This window comes from Tachyglossus aculeatus, chromosome 11 (assembly GCF_015852505.1).
Source record: "Tachyglossus aculeatus isolate mTacAcu1 chromosome 11, mTacAcu1.pri, whole genome shotgun sequence".
In the NCBI taxonomy this organism is placed as follows: domain Eukaryota; kingdom Metazoa; phylum Chordata; class Mammalia; order Monotremata; family Tachyglossidae; genus Tachyglossus; species Tachyglossus aculeatus.
The window spans coordinates 44,603,289-44,611,654 of NC_052076.1; the positions used below are offsets into that span (position 1 = coordinate 44,603,289).

General features: G+C 46.8%; 1 pseudogene; it reads right to left on the minus strand.

The window, feature by feature from the left end:
* Positions 1-3,085: 3,085 nt before the first annotated feature.
* Positions 3,086-6,648, minus strand: LOC119934779 (annotated as a pseudogene).
* Between the last annotated feature and the right edge of the window lie 1,718 nt (positions 6,649-8,366).

The following is an 8,366-nucleotide window of genomic DNA, read 5'->3' on the forward strand; positions in this document are numbered from 1 at the left end:
AGGGAGCTCAGGTCTCTGCCGCTAATCTCCTCACCGTGCCTCGTTCTCGCCTGTCCCGCCATCGACCCCTGGCCCACGTCATCCCCCTGGCATGGAATGCCCTCCCTCCGCACATCCACCAAGCTAGCTCTCTTCCTCCCTTCAAGGCCTTACTGAGATCTCACTTCCTCCAGGAGGCCTTCCCAGACTGAGCCCCCTCCTTCCTCTCCCCCTCCTTCCTTTCTCCCTCCTCCCCCGCCTTACCTCCTTCCCCTCCCCACAGCACCTGGATATATGTATATATGTTTGTATGTATTTATTACTCTATTTATTTTATTGTACATATTTATTCTAGTTATTTTATTTTGTTACTATGTCTTGTTTTGTTCTCTGTCTCCCCCTCCTAGACTGTGAGCCCACGATTGGGTAGGGACCGTCTCTATATGTTGCCAACTTGTACTTCCCAAGTGCTTAGTACAGTGCTCTGCACATAGTAAGTGCTCAATAAATACGATTGAATGAATGAATGAATGAATATTTAGTGAGAGCCATAGTAGCATGACCCTGTCCCTAGCGTAGTGGAGCTACCATCTCCTAGTGAGGAAGACAAATGTCCACGACCAGAGCAGAGAATGAGAAATATGTAGCCAGGTCCTGGTTGCACACACACTTATCTATGGGAAGGGCCCATCAAGTCAATTAGCACAATCCTTTTGTGCAACAAGGATCATAGGTGGGTACTAGAGGACTATGAGCCAAACCATCGCCTACCCTGGCTATTCAGGGTAGCCCTGAGACTGACACTCAAGGCCCATCGGCCAAGTCTGCCCTAGTTTGGCCTTTTGGGCCAAAGGTCTTTGGCCAAGCAGAGTGAGGAAGGTGCCCTGAGGTCACCCTTACTCACACCAGAAGAGCCACGGGAGATGCCACCCTGCCTCTCCCCATCCCCCTCTCTCCTGAGCTCCAGGCTTTTTATTCATCCTTAATGAATTAAGAAAATAATTAAAAACCACAGAGATGCTTCACTGGGAAAACAGCTGCCCAAATTTGCCAGGGCCTTCATTTTCATTACATTTTTATGGGACCCATTTGCGGTGAAAAGACCTTAATTAGAGGTGACTGAATCCTGCCTCCCCATTGCCCTCACTCCAATCTGCCAAGTGGGGGCCTGCCAGCATTCCCTTTGTCGAGGATAAAAACCCCTTGGGTTTATGGAGGTCTTCCTTCTGAGAGGCTCCTTGCATCTTAGATCTAGTCCTCTGCACACTGCCAGTGTGTGTGTGTGTGTATGGGTGTGTGTGTGTGTGAATATATAATAATAATAATAATGATGGTATTTGTTAAATGCTATGTGCCAGGCACTGTACTAAGCACTGGGGTAGATACAAGCAAATAGAGTTGGACACAATCTCTGTCCCATATGGGGCTCACAGTCTCAATCCCCATTTTACAGATGAGGTAACTGAGGCACTGAGAAGTGAAGTGACTTGCCCAAGGTCACACAGCATGCAAGTGGAGTAGCTGGGATTAGAACCCATGACCTTCTGACTCCCCAGCTTATGCTCTACCCACTATGCCATGTGTGTCTCTGTATATATATCTGTGTGTATGTTTGTGTGTGTGTGTATATATATATATATACATATATATATATATATATATATGTAGGTAGCTGGAATTTATTTGCAGAGATGACACCAATAACGGTAAGAGCCAGTCCACGTATGAAGATGAGGTAGGGAAGACCAATGGACAGGACAGTACGCTCTCTCAGGACTAGTTAAAGCACAAGTGTGCTCCAATGGTTATTGGGGCCCTTGGTCCAGAAGGAATTTGGCCCCTCCCTTCTATTTAGTTTGGGAAGACTGATGAAAAAGGTAAGAATTTTGGCTTAGAAAGATGGGAATTAGTTTGGAGGATTCAGAGAGATTGTTCCAAGCCATAGAAAAGAGCATGAAAGAAGATCTTCAGGCCTGAAGGCGGAAATTGGGGCAGACTACTAGGCTTGTGTGACTTTGGTGGAGTAAGAGTCCTGTGCAACAGCAAAAAATCAGGGAGGATAGGGGCCCTTAGAGGAGATGATGAGGGATCTTGAAAATTAAATGAAGGAAGAGTTTGGGGTGGATGCAGTGAGTGAGACTGACAGGATTTCAGGAAGGGGAAGGGTGGCCAAAGCAGCGGGCAAAAAAGAAGCTGTAGGTGATAATAATTGTGGTATTTGTTAAGTGCTATGGGCCAATCAATTGTATTTATTGAGTGCTTACTGTGTGAAGACCACTATACAAACTGCTCAAGGCTTTAAGCAGCGTGGCTCAGGGGAAAGAGCACGGGCTTTGGAGTCAGAGGTCACGGGTTCAAATCCTGGCTCCGCCAACTGTCAGCTGTGTGACTTTGGGCAAGTCACTTCACTTCTCCGTGCCTCAGTTACCTCATCTGTAAAATGGGGATTACAACTGTGAGCCCCCCATGGGAACAACCTGATCACCTTGTAACCTCCCCAGCGCTTAGAACAGTGTTTTGCACATAATGACAGCTTAATAAATGCCATTCTTATTACTATTATTATTATAGTGACAAACACTGTACTAAACACTGAGGTAGCTACAATACATGCAGATCAGACATAGTCTCCACAAGGAGCTTACAGTCTGGTGTCGGTATTTTGGAATGACTGAAAGGGGAGTCAGAGAGGCCAGAGGAAAGGACGATGTAAACCAGACTAGAAAAGACCAAGGTCAGGCCAAGGATTTGTTGAGAGAGAGGTTAAGTGTAGCTTTCCAGAATTCATCAAGGACAGTGAGAGCAACCGTTCAGATAAAGAATAGATAGTTCACCTTTTGGGGTGTAGTCAGTCTATTTTACGTTTATTAATCATTTCAAATCATCTTTTCAGTTATTGACACTAGTACAATCAAATGGAGCCTGACAAATAGCTGTCATCAGGTACTCACGCTATCCACCCAAGCCAGGTCCATCCCGTTTGAACCGGTAAATTGGAATGACCCATTATGGTCATTTCCATTCCTCTGCAAAGACACTTTCCTCCTCTTCTTCCTCCTCCTCCCACCCCTCCCCTGACTCCCAACCTACAGTCGACAGGGTCTCGTAGCTTGTGCAAAGAGGTCGGGGCATCTCCTCAGGCATAGGCCATTCTTGGCTTTAAACAGGTGCAACCCACGGGCACTGTGATGTGGTCGAGTTCATAGGAGGTGAGTCTGGGGTTGGCGGGACATGGCTTCCTCCGCAGAACCAGTACACTCTGCTCCAGGAGCACAGAATTCATCCTCAAAGTCTCCCGGTTAGACCAGGGATCGATGCAGCCAGAGAAGAGGCACTCAGAGGGTAGCGATCTTCATCCACATTGATTCTGCATTAACACTGGGGAAGCTACATTGACAACTGCAATACAGGGCTGGAGGGGAGAGCTCCACTGAGCTTGAGGAGGGACAGGCAGGGCAGGGAGTACATTGATTGTCTGCTGACCGAGAAGAAGCACGGCCTAATGGAAAGATTATGGGCCTGAGAGTCCAAAGACCTGGGTTCTAATCCCAGCTCAGCCACTTGCCTGCTGTGTGACTTTAGGCAACTCACTTCACTCCTTTGGGCCTCAGTTTCCTCATCTAAAATGGGGATGAAAATTCCTGTTCTCTTTCCACCCCAGACTGTGAGCTCCCTGTGGGAGAGGGACTTTATGTGATCTGATTTCTGGTATCTACCCCAGGACTTGGTACTTAGCATATAGTAAATGCTTAACAAATACCACCATTATTATTATGTGACAGGGGGTGCCTCTAGGGTTTGAACCAAATCTCCCATTTAGATTGGAAAGAGGAGTTAAAGAAGTGCAGAGCAAAGTTAAACTCAGGTTCAAGGACTCCATGCAAGAGTTGGCTTTCTGCCATTATTATTATGTGACAGGGGGTGCCTCTAGGGTTTGGACCAAATCTCCCATTTAGATTGGAAAGAGGAGTAAAAGAAGTGCAGAGCAAAGCTAAACTCAGGTTCAAGGACTCCACGCAAGAGTTGGATTTCTGCCTTGACAAAGGAGAAGAAGAAGATCCCCAGGATACATATTCACTGGAGTTTGCAATTGCAAAAGCCTAGCTTTAATAATAATAATAATAATAATGGTATTTATTAAGCACTTACTAAGTGCCGAGCACTGTTCTAAGCACTGGGATAGATACAAGATTGTCAGGTTGTCCCACGTGGGGCTCACAGTCTTAATCCCCATTTTACAAGAGGAGGCAATTGAGGCACAGAGAATGTTTGTACATATTTATTACTCTATTTTACTTGTACATATCTATTCTATTTATTTTATTTTGTTAGTATGTTTGGTTTTGTTCTCTGCCTCTCCCTTTTAGACTGTGAGCCCACTGTTGGGTAGGGACTGTCTCTATATGTTGCCAACTTGTACTTCCCAAGCGCCTAGTACAGTGCTCTTCACACAGTAAGCGCTCAATAAATATGATTGATTGATTAAGTGACTTGCCCAAAGTCACATAGCTGACAAGTGGCGGAGCTGGGATTAGAACCCATGACTTCTGACTCCTAAGCCCTGGCTCTTTCCACCAAGCCACACTTAATCAATCAATCAATCAATCGTATTTATTGAGCGCTTACTATGTGCAGAGCACTGTACTAAGCGCTTGGGAAGTACAAATTGGCATCACATCTTTGGAATGTACTTCGGAATCTTTGGAAATGTACAACATAGCCCTACTGTAAACCAAAAGCAACTCCAAAACCAGCATTCATAACTGGAGTAGAGTAAGTATGAGCTGCAAGGGAGCTCTCCAGTTAGTCTCAGCCTGGTCAGAACCCGCCTAGAACAGAGTCCGTGGCCCCTCAATTAAAGCGGCACCTGGGCATTCCCTAGGGAGACAGATGAGGTGCCAGGATGGGATAAGCTCATCTACCACCATCATCAGTCGTATTTATTGAGCGCTTACTGCGTGCAGAGCACTGTACTAAGGCGCTTGGGAAGTACAATACCACCAGTCCCGGCGTTGGAAAGGTTACCGGTTACCAGTTACCAGACATCTTTACCTGTAGGTCCATGGGGAGGTTGAGCGGACGTTGTAACTGGAAGGGAACGGTGGCAAAGAGTTGTGACAATTTCCTTTCACGTGTCTCCTCTTCTTCCTCTGCTGCCGTTCTAGCCTTTCCACCTCCTCCACCAGGTAGACGGAAGGAATCTTTCTCCATGAGGTACTCCGGCCTCCTGTCTGGTTCCAAACCCTCTCTGGGGCCTTCATATCATGGAGCTCATAGCAGCCCGTGGGCCAGCCCTAGCTCTTCTTTATAGGCTTGAGGGTAGAGCAGACAGTCACCAACAGTCCCACCTGAGGGAAGAGAGGAAAGGTCAGACAAATGAGGAGCAGGCAGCATCCCCTCCAAGGATGGTACTTCCCCTTTGATTGTTTTAAATCATTCATCTCCAGTTCCACAATGGCAGTGAGAAGTCCACAACCTCCCCTTCCAGTCCTCTCTAATTTTTCTTTTACAGTTGGCATTTTTATTGAGTTTGCACAATATTCTTTTGCTTTATGGGTCTGTCTCGCCCCCTCCACACGCTCACACGCATACTTAGAACCTGAACCTCTCTTGGGCCAGGGATCATGTAAAAATAGATGTCCCTGTATTTGTCCCCACTGCTTAGAGCAGTGTCTTTGTAAGCACTTAATAAACACAATTTTAAAAATAATAATAACTATGGCACTTGTTAAGAACTTACTATGTGACAAGCACAGTTCAAAGTGCTGGGGTAGTTACAAGTTAATAATAATAATAATAATAATAATGTTGGTATTTGTTAAGTGCTTACTATGTGCCAAGCACCGTTCTAAGCGCTGGGGTAGATACAAGGTAATCAGGTTGTCCCAAGTGGGGCTCACAGACTTAATCCCCATTTTACAGATGAGGCAACTGAGGCACAGAGAAGTCAAGTGACTTGCCCAAAGTCACGCAGCTGATAAGTAGCGGAGCCACGATTAGAACCCACAACCTCTGACTCCCAAGCCCGGGCTCTTTCCACTAAGCCACGCTGCTTCTCTAATGAGATTGGACACAGTCCCTGTCCCACATGGGGCTCACTCAATCTCCATTTTACAGATAACTGAGGTGCAGAGAAGTTAAGTGACTTGGCCAAGGTCACACAGTAAGCACATGGCACATCTGGGATTAGCACCCAGCTCCGTTGACTCCCATGCCACGCTGCATCTCAAAGCCCCGTTTCCATCTGGGATGCCCTTCCACAAAAGCCCCTGACATTCGACGGAACAGTGACCTGAACCCTTACAGAGAGCCTCCTCAATACCTCAGATTTCTTGAGTCTGACTGGAACCCAGTCCTAGAGGAGCTCAGGAGCCCCAGGAAGGACGGATCTAGACCCTAACTCAATGGGCTTTGGTCAACTGGCCCTTCGTCAGGCTCCCAGAAAAGGAAACAGCTGCCTTGTAATATTTAGCAGCTGATTCTAGCTCCCTCCCAGCAAACATTTTTGAGTGGCCTCAACAGGAAAGGGGCTTCCCTTACCTTCAGGATCGAACCCAGGGCCATCTCCGCCGCTGAAGCTTCAGCTGGTGGGACTTGGGCGTGCAGGGGAGGACTGAGACATCGAGCTGTTGGGCTGTTTTTCCATCTGCTCCGGAAGCCACAGCCCATCCCTGAGCTCCTTTGAAGCCTCCCACATTATTTGGGAAATGAGGTAGAGATGTAGGTGTCTGGGACGACACGGGACAATCAGGGCACCACCTTCTAATAACAGCAAACCTGGGGCCCAGACAAAGGGAACCCTCCCTCCCCCTCACAGAAATGGGGAGTCTGGGACCCAGGCACCTTGCCTGTTCGAGTCATTGCTGCTCCAGGGCATCCAACTCCCTGGCTTGTCACCTGGCAGCTCACCAAGGCTGGCTGAAATCCCAAATCTGGGAGTCAGTGGAGAGGTTGAGGGAGTTCCAACTCCTTGAAGTTTGCAGCGAGTTCTGTGGTGAGACCAGGCAGACAGCAATGGCCCCAGGGTGGATTGAAGGGATTTTCCAAAGAACTTTAAGTGTACCTAGGGGGGAGGGAGAATGGTAAAGATAGAATAATAATAATAATAATGGCATTTATTAAGTGCTTACTATGTGCAAAGCACTGTTCTAAGCGCTGGGGAGATTACAAGGTGATCAGGTTGTCCCACGTCAGCTGTGTGACTTGCCCAAAGTCACACAGCTGACAATTGGTGGAGCCGGAATTTGAACCCACGACCTCTGACTCCAAAGCCCGTGCTCTTTTCCATTGAGCCACGCTGCTTCTCGAAGTCATCTTCTCATCTCCAGGAGGCACTATGGCATGGCTAACCCCTAGGTCCCATCTTACCTGCTTCTTGGCCAAGAGGCTGTGGGAGAGTCAGACAATAATAATAGTGATACTAATAACAATGGCATTTATTAAGCACTTACTATGTGCAAAGCACTGTTCTAAGTGCTGGGGAGGTTACAAGGTGATCAGGTTGTTCCACGGGGGGCTCACAGTCTTAATCAATTAATCAATCGATCAATCAATCGTATTTATTGAGCGCTTACTGTGTGCAGAGCACTGTACTAAGCGCTTGGGAAGTACAAGTTGGCAACATATAGAGACAGTCCCTACCCAGCAGTGGGCTCACAGTCTAGAAGGGGGAGACAGGGAACAAAACCAAACATATAAACAAAATAAAATAAATAGAATAGATATGTACAAGTAAAATAAATAGAGTAATAAATATGTACAAACATATACACAGGTGCTGTGGGGAAGGGAAGGAGGTAAGACGGTAATCCCCATTACAGATGAGGGAACTGAGGCACAGAGGAGTTTAGCGACTTGCCCAAAGTCATGTGGCTGACAAGTAGTGGAGCTGGGATTTGAACCCATGACCTCTGACTCCAAAGCCTGGGCTCTTTCCACTGAGCCACGCTGCTTCTCAATCCCCTCTCCAGAATTTAGACTGCATATTACAGTGGGCCCTGGTGTGACGTGGACACCAGTATGGCTCAGGAGCACAAAGTGGGTCACCGAGGGGAGACAGGGTTGAAGACAAGCTCCCTTGAATGGCTGATCAGACTTCCATAGCAGAGAAGAGGCGAAGCAGAACCGAGTTCGAGCAGACCAAATCTGATCCAAGATTCCCATTGTTTTGAGCCGGTTGCAATCTTGCTACTTCATTCCTCCTTCTTGAGAGGACTGGAGGAATTGAGGCAAATTTCTGGCACCCAAAGACCATAACATGTTAGCTAGAAACTAACAATAATAATAATGATAATAAAAGCCATTATTATCAAACCACAGCCAAAACTAATAATGAATGATTGAGTAACTTTAAGTTGCTCTATAATACTAGCATATCTTTCCCCAAG